This window comes from Lissotriton vulgaris, chromosome 2_2, assembly GCF_964263255.1.
Source record: "Lissotriton vulgaris chromosome 2_2, aLisVul1.2, whole genome shotgun sequence".
In the NCBI taxonomy this organism is placed as follows: Eukaryota; Metazoa; Chordata; class Amphibia; order Caudata; family Salamandridae; genus Lissotriton; species Lissotriton vulgaris.
In genome coordinates this window covers 137,816,014-137,830,573 of record NC_141688.1, presented here as the reverse complement: position 1 = coordinate 137,830,573, position 14,560 = coordinate 137,816,014, and the positions used below count along the sequence as shown (strand labels likewise).

General features: G+C 43.9%; 1 pseudogene; it reads right to left on the bottom strand.

Moving 5' to 3' along the window:
* Window positions 1–1,969: 1,969 nt before the first annotated feature.
* Window positions 1,970–2,095, bottom strand: LOC147729162 (U4 spliceosomal RNA; annotated as a pseudogene).
* Window positions 2,096–14,560: the final 12,465 nt, after the last annotated feature.

Below are 14,560 nucleotides of genomic sequence, written 5' to 3'. Positions count from 1 at the left end.
GAAAACAGCCAGGCACAACGGGAAATAGATTCAAGACATCTACAACAGTCGCCACTAAAAGGAGGAAATGGAATAGAAGGAAACAAAGGAATACTGGTTCAAGAGAAACTAGCAATAAAAAAATGACTATTAAAAACAACAGCACAGATACATGTACCTATAGCCCAACTCACGAACACGCCAGATAAAAGAAAGGAAGAAATAACAGGACAAAGTCATATATCAAAAAAGGATCAAAGTGAACGTGGAGGTTCAGCAAACCCACAAGGAAACACCCAAAAGATAGACTGGTCAAAATCTTTTTCAATTACTGAGGAGGACGATCTCATCAAGGTGCTAGAATTCAACACGCATAGGGAGGAGGAACCAGGGGCAAATAGACAAGGGAAATATAAAGAAACAGGCGCACCGGAAAAGAGGGAAAAGGGAGTAGTAAGCGGAGCTGTCTCAACCCCCATCAAGCGCGCCCCCAGCCCCAATCATTGGTAAGAAATAAACAATGAGCAAAGGGGTTTATCAGAAGGAAACATAAAAACACAGTCGCAAATCACTATTTCATCGGTGAGCGGATTCGACTCCATATCAGGGATTTTAATACAACCGAATAACACAGAGTTGATTACCTGGAGCGAATCGCTATTAAGAAGCCTACAGCAAGCAATTGCCATCTTAAACTTCCAATCGGATAAATTAGACGCCTAGGTAGACTTAATGAATTTGATAGCAACACACATACCAGGAATTAATACCAAGCTGGACAAAATCACAGAACAATTAACTAAAGGAACAAATAAAGATAGCCAAATCAAAAGCAAATCATTAGATCAAAGTTGTGGTTGTGGCAAAATAATAGATCAACTGGCATCCCTACCAGAAATATTGACCGAAATTCTACGCGTGGCAAAGATAACAAGAGTAACAGAAGAAATACTGGTCCAAGAAAATAATGGCGAAATTATAGGGTCTGAAAAACAAAGGAACATGAGGTGAAGCATCGAATCCGCAGACACTATAAATACAACGGAAGTAAACATAACAAACGATAAGGGAAACAGGCCCAACGGAAACAACGCCCTTGACTCAAGAAGCGTAGCTGAGAACCAAACTAAAAGACAACGCAAACGAGCACGGAAAGCAAGGAAGAACGCTGTCTTAAAAACCAAGCAGGAAAAAAGACAAAATTATGCGATATTTACACAAAAAGGCAATAAAAGTGTCTTACAATAGGCAGATGACATTCCAAAAGCAGCAGTAAACATCCAAGAAACAAGTACATCAGATAATCCAGGGCCTTTTGACATTTCCAGGCAAAGCAACCAGTGGTCTCCAGAAAACGCCCAACCTAAAACAAAAAGAGGACAGATGGTAGAAGAAAAAGTAATAAACAATATAATCAATCTAGAGGACGAAACAGAAAATAGGAAAAAAAGGGGGAGAAACAAACCAGTAAAGGAAATACAGGAAAGCGAAAAAAGATCGTTGGAATACGTACCCAAAGCAAAAAACAATGATTGTTCAAAAGACTGGAACCAGGTAACAACAACCATAAGGAGAACAGACGAAGATAAATCAGATTGGCCTAAACGGGGAAAGAGCCCTGGACCACAGGGGGAATGTCTCTTGGGTATAGAGACCCAATTACAAATCACCCTGGATAAGAAAGGCAGAACCTGCAATGCACAATCAGGGAAGATCCCTAAGGAGAACGCTAGGCCAGTTAGAACAAGGGAGGCCAAAAGAGGTCAAATTGACGTGATGAACTCAATGGCAAATTCGACCTTAAAAGAGAAGCCATTCATAGAGCCCCTGAACAAAACTAAGGCCGGGGAACAAAAATGGAAATATGCGAACAAAAGCATACCCATGAACCTCTATCGGACTCGGAAGAGACAGGCTGTAAATTAATCTTCAGGCCAGAATACCAAACAAAAGGAAAAAGGGATACACTAAATAGGGGAAACATAATGCGACTGTTCAGAGAAATTCCCAAATTAAGGGAAATACCGTCATCAGAACTTTTTTTTTTTTTTTCAATAAGCAATAATCGCACCTCGGTTAAACCTCATTGGCTACGATACTGTCACTGCGCAAAGCTGTCATTGGAACTTTTGGCGGTAGAATTTGTCCAAACAAACAACGCAACAGATTTGGAAGTAAGCAGAACAACATGGGCATCAAAAGAGACAACAGAACAGATCTTCTCTACAAGGGCGGTCTTTTGCAGCCTGGGGTAGAACACTGTTTTACCCAACTCAAATAAAATACCCATATCCGCTACTAAACAACGAGGCGCTCCGGTTGCCAAACACAAACGGAAAGACAACCTCCGTATTAAAGGCAGCGAGAAGTATGTCCACAACCCAACAAACATCCAGGGATATTTGCCCAACAAACATAACTCTTAGACAAACGATCACCCAGTCAGAAGGAAATCAAGATTGGTCCTGGACACCCCACACTCTGAATCTACACCGATCCTGATGAAAGCAACATAACTAATGGGGAACAAAATAAGAAGGTCACAAAGCAATACGGCAGGAAAATACCCATCTGCTCCTGGAACGTTCACGGATTTAAAGAAATAGAACAAGAACAAGAGACGATCTCCTTTTTGAGTAAATATAACATCATCCTGCTACAAGAAACGTGGAACGTAACACCAAAGCACCTAGCAGGATACAAAGAATTTCACATAATGGCAGAAAAAACCGCCCAGTACGGTCACCCAAGAGGGGGTCTATCCATGGTACACAGACAAAATATTGAGTTTTAAATTTCGATATGCAATTATATCGAAGGTTAAATATCGATGGGACATAATATAGAAGGTAAGTAATATCGACAGTCTTAATATCGATATTAGTATGATATTAGTAATTTCGAAGTTTTAAATATCGATGTCAATAGTATCGAAATAAATAATTTTGATGTTACCAATATCGATTTTTAAATACATTTTGTGTATATTATATTGTATTTATTATGTTTTATTATTCAATTTTAATGTAATTTAATTAAATATTGTCTTTTAGTACTGTAGCGGGTTGTGGGGTTATAGGGGAATAGGGTGGGAAGTAATTTTATTATGTTAAATTAATTATAAATTAGTAGGAATTATTAATTAATTGATTGAGAATTAATTTTTAATTAATTTTAATTAATTGATTAATTGATAAATATGTTCTGTAGCGGGTTATGGGTTTATAGGGGAATAGGGTGAGAAGTAATTTAATTATGTTAAATTAATTATTAATTGGTAGAAATTGTTAATTAATTAATTGAGAATTATTTGTAAATAATTTTAATTAATTGAATAATTGATAAATATGTTCTGTAGCGGGTTATGGGTTTATAGGGGAATAGGGTTGTAAGTAATGTAATAATGTTTAAATAATTATTAATTAGTAGGAATCATACATTAATTAAAAATAATTGGTAATTATATTTAATTATTTTGGCAATTATTTTTAATTAATTGATAAATATGTGGAAGGATACTCTCTTGTTGAGGTGTTTGGGTTCGATGTTGTGGAGTGATATGTAGGCGTGGGTGAGTAGCTTGAAGGTTACTCTCTTCTCGACGGGGAGCCAGTGTAGGTCTCATAGGTTCTGGGTCATGTGCTCATCTAGTGGGTTTCTGTGGATGAGTATGGCTGCACTGTTCTGGATGGTTTGGAGCTTGTTTAGCAGGATTCTGTTGATTCCGCCATAGAGGGTGTTGCCATATACCAGTCTGCTAGTTATGTGGGTGACTGTCTATCAGCATTTGTTGGGGATCCACTTGAAAGTCTTGCGGAGGATGAAGAGGGAGATAAAGCAGGTGGATGCGACGACGTTGATCTGGCGGGTCATGGTGAGGGAGGAGTCCAGGATGATGGTGAGGTTCCGGGCGTAGTCTGTTGGAGTTATTATTATTATTATTATTATTACATTTATTGAGCGCACAGCTACCCGGAGGTTTCCCGGCGCTTGCATTGGGAACCCGTCCTGGCTTTTCCCTGTGAGATAGCCCCTACAGGGCATCCCCAAGGTGAAAGCCAGGCATCCCGCCGCAGGGGGGCCGTTGTGGAGATTAAGCAAGCTTAATGCCCAGAGTTGCAGAGTGAGAACCCATGATTAGAGCAGGCACCGAAGCGAGAATTATCGAGTCCGTGGACATTTGAGCTCAAGACCCTGCCGCGTCGGGAATTGAACCCTGGTCCCGGGTCTGACCTTAGCTTCTGGGTCTGCCTGCTCCACACCATGAGCCACACTTCTCCAGTTGGTGGGTTTCCGAGGGTGGAATGCCACCAGGTGTTGTCCCAGGCAGTGGAGCAGGGTCCGAGGATGAGGACCTCTGAGTTGAGCTTCAGGCAGCTGTTGTTCATCCAGATTGCAACGTCCTTCATTCCTTCCTGGAAGCAGAGTCTGGTGTCTTCGGGATTTTATGTGAGGGAGAGGATGAGCTGGGTGTTGTCGGTGTAGGATACTATGCTGAGCCCATGCTGTCTGACGATGGCAGCAAGGGGTGCCATGTAGATGTTGAAGAGCATTGGGCTGAGTGAGGATCCTTGGGGTACTCCACAGTTGATCCCTGTGGGCTTGGAGAGGAAGGGTCGGAGTCTGATCCTTTGTGTTCTGCTGGAGAGAATGGAGTGGATCCAGTTGGGGCGGTTCATTGTATACCGTAACTATGGGCAAAATTTGCGAATTTGCGGTCCGCAAAATCAGCGAATTTCTGCAAACTTGCGGATTTTTTTATTTTTGCGTGTTCGCTGGTTTTTTTTTCAGCGCGGCTACTGCAAACTTACCCAAGCAGTTGTTTTTGGGTACGGCTATCTGGTTCTGGGAGGAAAAGAACTCGGATGAACTCAGAATCAAGGTAAGTCAACGCAGCAAGCGCAATATTGTATTTTTGAATGGCGAACAAGCAAAAATAATTTGTGAACTTGCGAATTCCGGATTGTTTGGCAATTTCACGCTGTGGTTGCTGCAAAATCCGGAATGGAAAGGAGTCGAGGATATCGTTCTCCTTGATGAATGTGGACAGCTGGGCGTTGATAAATCTCGCTGTGACTGTGGTTGCGAAGGGGAGGAGAGAGATGGGTCGGTAGATTTTCAGGTCCATCGGGTCAGCCAAGAGCTTATTGAAGAGGGCTTGACCTCTGCCCGCTTCCAGTCATCGGAGAAGATGCTGGATTACAGGGAGGCATTAATGGTCTGGGCTAGTTTGGGTGTTATGGTAGCTCTGTGGTAGATGTGTGGAGAGCCGGTGTACGAGGGGGCTGGAAAGACCATGGAACGATCCCCTCCATGTGTCTGTGTTACCTATCCGTGAACCTCCATATGACCAAAGTATGTGTTCCAAAATAACAGTTGCATCTTCATGTTTTGTCTAGGTGCTAGCGCCTGACCAGAACAGAATAACAAAGGGCATTTTTGTTTGACTATGTCTGCAATGTTCAGACTAAATCCCAGGAACAAACAGAACGCATAAACAGCATGTTCTAGGTGAAAGTTGCAGCGTGCCACAAATTAAAATAGGTTTGTGTAGTAATGTGCACAAATTAGAAGACAGTATGCAAAGGGCATTTGCTAATATAGGAAAGACAACAATGCCCTTATGGGCCACGTGACAGTAAGTCCCTTGCAAAGTGGTATACCATGCACCTAGTGCCTGCACTATAAATTCTACTAGTGGGCCAACAGCACTAGTTGTGCCTTCCTTATAATTAGCCTTTAAAAATAGCCTGTGTATGCAGTTTACTGTCACTTCGACTTTGCCTTTAAAAATAATTGCCAACCCTTAATCTTGTGTTTTATTAAATATAAACCAATATAAACCAACCGTAAAGTAAGCCCTAAGTATCCCTAAGGGTGTTATGTAAGTAAAAGGTAGAACAGGTACTTTTATGTTCCGCATATCCTAGTAGTGACAAAGACCCAATTTAGTTTTCACTACTGTGAGGTCTACCCATCTCATAGGCCAGACTTGGAAATACCTTAATACACTTTAAGCTGTAATTCCTGAACAGAGAGGAGTTGGTTAAGAGAGGTGAGGCTTGTCTGCATTCTGATCAATCATCTGCATTCATCTGCATTCTGATAGGTCTTCCTGGGCAGGGAGGAATCAGAGAGACTGACACACCTCCATAGGTAGTGTCCTGTCCACACAAAATCACAGATTTACCCCTCACATATAGCTTGGAAGACAGGACTGTGTTGAAAGGGATCATTGTGCACTTCAGAGAGCTGCTTTAAAGTCACCCCCTACATCAAAACTACTTTTGGGCATAAGTGCTGGATCTCTGCTCATTTGAAATCAGACACTTCTGGTTCTTGAACTGAACCTCTGTCAGAAGGAAGTGGATTTTAAAATACCCCTCTCACCGCCCACAGAGGTATCTTCTAATTATGTGGGTGACAGACCGACCATCCAATCCTTCCAAACAATTAGGCTAGAACAGTCACACCATGCCATTGTCTCCTGTAAATCAGGGTGTCGGTTTGAACCCTGCCCCCCAGAGGTTTTGCATGCTATTATTGACATCACTAACCCAGTTATAAATAAGATAACAAATTCCTCTCTCTCACAAGAGGAAGTACACATGGAATGGAAAATCATGGCACTTAAACCCCATCAGAAAAAGCAACTTGCTGACCCTACTACTCTCTACAATCCCCGTCTTATTTCCCTGCTTCCATGCCTCAGCAAATTCACAGAGAAGCTAGTCAATATCCAACTGATCTCTAATCTAGAAGAGGCTAATATTCTGCATCCTAGCCAATCTGGCTTCAAGTCTAACCATTCAACAGAATCAGCATTATAAACACTGCAGAAATTTTCAAGGCCGCCTTAGATCAGGAAACAAATGCTGTGCCGAATTTATTAGATCTATCAGCCGCATTTGATAAATCTCCCATGACATCCTGCTGGACCGTCTTAAAACATATTTTATGTTTAACAGGAGACAAGTAGTCACTCTCTGCCACTGTCAGTCAGCAGAAAAACGATTACTTTCTCGGGTTCCGCAGGGCTCTGATCTAAGTACAGCGCTGTTTAATGTTTATATGGCTCCCCTCATTAGCCTGATATCAACTTTCAACATTGAGACCATCTCGTATGCTGATGATACACAGCTAATTTTGGAATTAGACAAACTCTCGACTAAGGCTAAAGAGAATCTACAACGTTGCCTCACTGCAGTATTCTATTAGATGGAAGTGAATCACCTGAAGTGTAACACTCAAAAAACAGAGATTATATCATTAGGAAAATCCAATACATTGTACCCCGCCCTATTGTGGCTCAAACATATTCCCCCACCTCCCAGCACAGTGAATGTAGTAAAGAATTTGGGAGTGAATTTCGATTCTTCACTATCTTTTCATCAACTATCTTTAGTGGTGGCAGGCACATTCTTTCACCTGATAAAGTCCCCCAAAAAGTTTTTTGTTTTTGTTGTTTTTGTTTTTTAAGTTTCAAAAGAGCTTTATTCATCCATACATCATCTTACACAGCTTGTAGCCACACCCCAGGGGCCGGCAGCGAACTTAGCAGTTGTATTATCCTATTGATCTGATTTACACAGCCATATAGCCGACAAACCGGGGGTCCGGCGGCACATAAACATGAAAAATGCATGGAAAGTGGGAGTGTCTGTTGTCACTACATCCGCTTGTATGCTTGATTCCAGATGGAGGTAGCACACCGTCTTCACGCTGCGCTGGTTCCTAGGTCTACTCTGCTAGTGTGTTCTACCCTGTGTGTCCCAAGGAAGCTCTCTACTAAACAAACGCCAAACAATCCCTTTCCCCCCTATTTCTACCCCCCTACACTTAGTCAACACCTGATCTACTCTACACCCTCCCATTTGCCCTTGAGTCCCCAAGGTCCTCTACTCTGTAGCAGTAGCGTAATTCTCAGCTTCTAAGTCAGCTCCGTTTGAGTGTGCCTGGCTCTCATCCTCCTCCACCCGAGCGTCCCTTTCCGAGTCTCATACTCTCAGATGTTCCTGATATAGGCTCCAAAAATTCTTTGGCCGGCTCGCTGGAGGGAGTAGTTCGCTGTAGCTCTCTGTCTGCGTACAGCAGTATAGTATGTCATGTGCCCATCTCTTCGTGGTAGGGAGTGGCCCTCGCATCCAACACATTGCGATCACCCGTCTGGCCATCAGCATGCCCATATCCGTTAACCGTCGCAGCGCGGTCGGCAGGCCCCTGGAGTGGCCAAGAAGTGCTAAAGCAGGATCGGCAATCAGTTCTATGTCCAAGATCGAACTCATTTCAGTGAATACCCCGTCCCAGAATTTGCGGATTCCGGGGCACCACCATGACAGGTGCATGAAGTCCGCAATCGGCTCACGGCACCTCTCGCAATCAGCCGTCTGTCTAAGGCCGTATCTGTGCAGCCTCTCCGGAGTATAATACACTCGTTGGAGATATTTGAAATGAATCAGTCTGTGCCTGCCATTTAATAACAGTTTCCTGGTGCTCAAACAGCAGTATGCCCACATGCTGTCGTCTATTGTGATCTGTAGGTCTCTCTGCCAGGCCGCCCTCGCTTTCGAGAGCAAGTGCTCCCCGTGCTCTCTGTTCATGCTATATAGTTTTGAAACCAGTTTTTTGGGGGAAGATGTTTTGATAACATATGAAAGCTCCAGAACTTCCGGCGGTTCCGCCAGGTCCGGGCCCAAGAGGTCCAATAGGGCGCTATGAACTCTGTGATATTGGAAGCGAAGTAGAAGTGAGGCCCCTCCCGGGTCCATCACAGCCTGTTTCCATGTTTTTACTGCGCCCTCTGAGAATAGGTCTCCTGCAGTGTGGATGCCCATCACGCGGGGCGCTTGTATCACTCCCTTCTCCGCCATAGGAGACAGCCACAATGTCCACTCAATAGGCATTAGAGGTGAATACAGTAACGCTCTGTCTTATGCTTGTAGCAGCGTGTACCATGCATGGTTGGTGGTCGTGATCGAGTCCAAAATGCCGATTCTGCGGTCCACCGGCGGAAATACCGTGGCAGGAAGCGGAGTCGGCTCCGCAAAAAGACGTTCCAAACGGACATGTGGTATCATCTCTTGCCCGTGTATCCACGTATGCAAGTGGGCAGCCTGAGCCACTCTGTAGTACCGTTCCATGTCTGGAGCGCCCAGCCCCTCTAGCTCGTACAGGAGTGTGGGAGTCGTCCATTTCACTCTGGGCTGTTTATTCCCCCAAGCCAGTTTGGTCAGTAGTTGCGTCAGGTTTTTGAAAAAGGACTTCGGCAGCACAATCGGTATATTGTTAAATAGGAATAAGAATCTAGGTAGTACCACCATTTTTATGATTGCCACTCTGCCCATTAATGACAACGGCAGTTTGCACCACACCTCTACATCGTCTTCTCGCTTGCTATACATGACCTCATAGTTTTCGCGCACAAGGATTTCCGGGTCAGTATGGAGCATAACTCCGAGATATCTGACCGGTTCTGTCGTCCTTTGCAACGGGTATTCCATGTCAAACCGTGTCGTCTTCGGGGTCAATGGGAACGCCACAGATTTTGACCAGTTTATCCTGAGACCGGAGAGGGCCCCATAGTGCACCACCTCCCTCAGCACCAAAGGTAGGTTCATCTCTGGGTCTCGGACATACAGTAATGTGTCATCCGTGTACGTCGATATGACAATTTTGTACTTTGGGAAGCTTATCCCTTCGTGGCTGTGATACTCTCTGAGAGCGCATGCCAGCGGTTCAGCCACCAGCGCATATAATAGGTGCGATAGCGGGCAGCCTTGCCTTGTGCCTCTGCTAATTGAAAAGGAGTCCGAAACTCGATCACCTATGCGAAGTCTAGCCCTGGGGTGGTGGTACAACGCACCTATCATTTGCAAGAATGGCTCGCCCAGACCTAGCCTACGCAGAACTCGTAGCATGAAGGGCCATTCAACTGAGTCGAAGGCCTTTTCCATGTCAAGGAAGATGGCTATTGCTTTTGTGTCCTGCCTGACATGTTGCAAAGTACCCAATACAGTTCTGATATTATAGGTGAGGTTCCTGCTGGGGATAAATCTGCTTGTTCCAGAGCCACCAACTCTGGGGCCAGCAGTGCCAGTCCTGTCGCTAGTACCTTAGCATACAGCTTGGCATCGACGTTTAGTAAGGACAATGGCTTGTAGGAGCTACATGCATTCGGGAGTTTGCCAGGCTTAAGAATAGTCACGATCAGCGCTTCCCTCATGGATCGTGACATACTGCCTTTGACACATACGTCATCAAACAACGTGGATAAGTGTGGAATTAGTTTGTCCTTGAATGTTTTATAAAAGCCCACAGTAAGCCCATCTGCCCCCGGGGCACTGTCCGAACGCATGCCCGCCAGTGCCTCTGCAATCTCATCCGTATGTATGGGTTGCATCAAGAATTCCCGGTCAGAATTCTTTAGAAAAGGCAGCTGTATATAACCCAGATAGTCCTCTATGTCATCCTCCATGTTCTCAGTCTTGGAGGCATAAAGTCCCGAGTAGTAATTTTTGAACTTGTCCACTATCTCACCTTCCTCCGTGAGGAGTAAACCGCCTGCCGTTTCCAGCTCCGATATCACCTGTGTGCCTCTGGTGTTTTTCAACATTCAGGCAAGGAGGGAGCTAGGGCGGTCCCCTTCTCCGGAGGTCCGGGCAGTGGCATACTTCCCCATGTGCCGCACTTCCCTATCTTCTTCTTCATTGTATTCTGCTATGAGGGACTTAATGTCCTCTGTCACGTTGGCATCTAAACTGCCCAGCTGTCGCTTTTCCAACTCTGCTATTTGCTCCTCTAAGTGTTGTAATCTCTGGCGAATAGACTTGAGGACACTCGATTGTTTTGACATCGCTATGCCTCTAATGTACACCTTGAACGCCTCCCAAACTGTTTGGAAGCTATCAACCGATCCTATGTTAGTGTCGAAGTACCTCTCTATTTCTTCTGCCAGCTCACCCCTAAATTGATCATCTAATAATGAGTATGGGGGAAAACGCCATGTGAAAGGAGGAATTCTTTTCGCTGGTGTCTCCAGTGCTAGGAGAAGTGGCGAGTGATCCGTGAGAGTGCACGCTAGGACCATACAGGACTTGACACATCTTGCTACCAAGGATAAAGCCAACAAGTAGTCAATTCTGGTGTGGATATTGTGGTAGGCGGAATAATGAGTGAACCCCCCCCGCATTGTGTGTCTACTCCTCCACACATCCATCAGGTCTAGTGTAATGAGCTCCATATGGACCTTCAGTGCACGGGCCGAGGTCTTGCGCGGCGGGCCCGAAGACTTATCCAGTTCTGGGTCTAACACCAGGTTAAGGTCTCCACCCCAAAGCATTTGTGCAGTAGTGTATGCACAACAGTACTGAGCTAAAGTATCATAAAAGTCCGGGGAGTCATAATTAGGACCATAAACATTAACCACAATGAGATCGTATCCCTTACCTGTGCATCTAGATATCAGATATCGGCCACCTGGGTCAGCTCTCAGCAAAGACAGCAATACAGCCAGTAATTCCATTTCTAACAGTTACCATGTTGGAAGGAGGAGCACAAACACTTTACCCCTTACTAGCAAGGGTAAAATGCATAGAGGTTTACAGTCAGAAAACATAAAGTTCAACAACAAGGCAAATAAATGTGTGATGACCCTGCAGGAGGGGCACATTTCTAATACCTACTATATCCAATAGTATAGTCTTTATTGTATATGTTTAATTGAAACCATTACAATGTAAAATGCTAATTCAATTCAAAAGTGCTTTATTCGAGTATTACTCATAAAAGCAGACAAACAAACACATAATAAAAATACAATTAAATTACAAGATCGAATATGACTTAAGCACAATACACATAAAAAAGACAATTAGAATTACATTTCATCCTGTTATATACAATCCAAGGTGCAAAGTTCATATGATAAAAAGACAGATTTAAAAAGCAATCCAGTATCACTGTTAAAAATCAATGTATTTTTTAAAATTGTTCATCAGATAGACACCTCGCATGGGAACAGAGAATAGATAATCTAGCAGTCTCTGTTCAACTAAGCAGAGAGTAGTTACCCTACTAGCAATCTCTGCCTAATTACCCACGCCCACCCCAGATACTTTGCAGTCGCTATAATAATCCAGTTTAAGGAGGTGGATTTTACAATGCGAAGAGCTACCATGCTACTTTTAGTACCCAGGTTTCTACACATGGGAGCCAACCAAACACGTCTGGGAGCAGAATATGCATAACAGGAGAACAAGAAGTGACCCAACGTTTCCTTTCCTTCCCCACAAACTGGACCTCCATCTCTCCATTTTGATGTTAAGTTACTTAGAGGTAGAGAGCCAGCCCTCATTTGGAAAAACAGTTTCCTATCCATGGGTTTCATTATGAAATACCAATACATTTCATACATGGGAAACAGCTTAGCTTCAAGGAAAGCAGTCGTCATAGACCCATTATTATTGCTCAGGAGACTCCTGTTTTCAACCTGTTCCCAGAAAAGATTTTTTATAAACAACTTGGATGGGAAGGATGACCCGGTTGGATCGGACCGCAGTTCACTTAACCCTAGTTCACTTAATGCTAATTTTAATGATCTGAACCATCTGATTTTATGAAATTGGTCTGCTTTGATGACATCAGCAAACCCTGCTGCATATTGTGACAACTCAGGGGTGGTCCAGATTCTACGCCAATATAATATCGGACGAAGTTTGCACATTGCCGAGATTTCCTTCCTGCCAAGGTCATATCTGAGAGGCAGAAGGGGGCTGCTCTGTGGGGTGCCTGTTAGTTTCCGAAGGAAGTTATTCTCTGATATCTGTAACTCCTGGAGGTTTTCTTGCCCCCACATCTCTGCCCCATACAATGCTGACCCTATTGCCTTTGCCTCGTATATGATCAAAGGAGGTTTAATTGGTTTGGTCAAAGATTTGCTATGCTCCTTGATGATGGTACCAGCCAGTTGTTTGTGTCTTAGTACTGCAATGTTTAAATGATGGTTCCATCTATTATCATTTGAGATGTGAATCCCCAGGTAAGTAAAATAATTTACTACTTCGAGGCAACGCCCACTCATGGATATTTTAGATTTAAAATTTCTACAAGGATTAAAAACCATGAGTTTTGTTTTAGCTGCGTTTACCTCCAAGCCGTGGTCACTACAAAATTTATCAAAAATTACCAGTGCCTTTTGCAGACCGCTAGGGGATTTCGATAGAATTAAGGTGTCGTCTGCGAACATTAAAATAGGAACTTTTACACCTGCGAGAGAGGGAGCATCTACAGGCTCGGTTTGCATGCGGGAAACAATTCCATTAATAAAAAGTGTAAACAGTGTTGGTGCCATTGAACAGCCCTGTCGAACCCCACGCTCGACAGGAAAATCAATAGTGTTGTTACCGTAGCCACCCCATTGAATTTTAGCATAAGTGCCCTCATGGAGTCTCATGATCAGAGTTAGAATGGTCATCGGGACCCCCAGAGCTGCCAGCACCTCCCACAATTTTGCCCTCGGCACCAGGTCGAATGCAGCCCGTAGGTCAACAAATGCTGCGTAAAGACTGCATCCACCCAGAACCACGGTCCTCCACTGTATCAATTAAAAATGGAAGACCTGGTCCACAGTGCTGGTTGCTCTGCGAAACACAGCCTGAAAAGGAGATAAAACATTCTGCTCCTCTGCCCAATCAAGCAAGTTGTTAATGATTACACGTCCTACAACTTTTTGAACCGTGTCAATTAAGCTGATTGGGCGGTAATGGCAAGGTTGGACACGGTCTCCCTTTTTATATACTGGGATAATGACAGCACCCCGCCAGGATACCGGAATTTCAGCGCCCCTAGCAATATGATTTAGTAAAAGGCAGATGTACTTACTCCACCTGTCGGTATCATTTAGAAAGACATCTGCCGGGACTCCGTCAATACCCGGAGCTCGGCCACTGTGAAAAGATTTCAGGGCAGACAGGACTTCGCTCTGCACAAAGATGTCTTCATCTGCGAACAGGTAAGTTGGGCTGGAGCTGTTAACAAACTGATCCCCGGAGGAGTACTGCTCGCTGAAAAATTTAACCCATGCATCATGAGATACATTATTATTGGGAGCTTCTGGAGATCTATCGTGACCCCATTTGACAATATGCCAAAATAGTCTAGAGTGTTTGCGTTCACTTGCACATTTCAGCTTCTGCCAGTGGTCTTAGTCCCATTCTCTTTTTGCCCTAGCAATGCAGTTTTTATAGTGCTTCCTGGCAGATCGAATCTCACTCAAGTTGTTACTTTTGATTGCAGCTCCTAAATTAAATCTTGCTGCCCTACAATCTTGATTATACCACTTTGCTGATTTGTGTGGGCGGACCCTCGTGTTATGTACGGGTTTTAAGAAGAAACTTTTAACTTCGTTAAAAAGAGTCATGTGTGCTTTAGTGATATCTTCATGTCCCTGTGAAGACCCAGCTATACTCTCCAGTGCCATAATGGCCTTGTCTGTCGCTGCTCCTATTTTTTCGAGTACCTGCTGATCTGTCTTGACACCTGACCACCTTAACCTATGCATATTATTAGATGGAATAATCGTCGG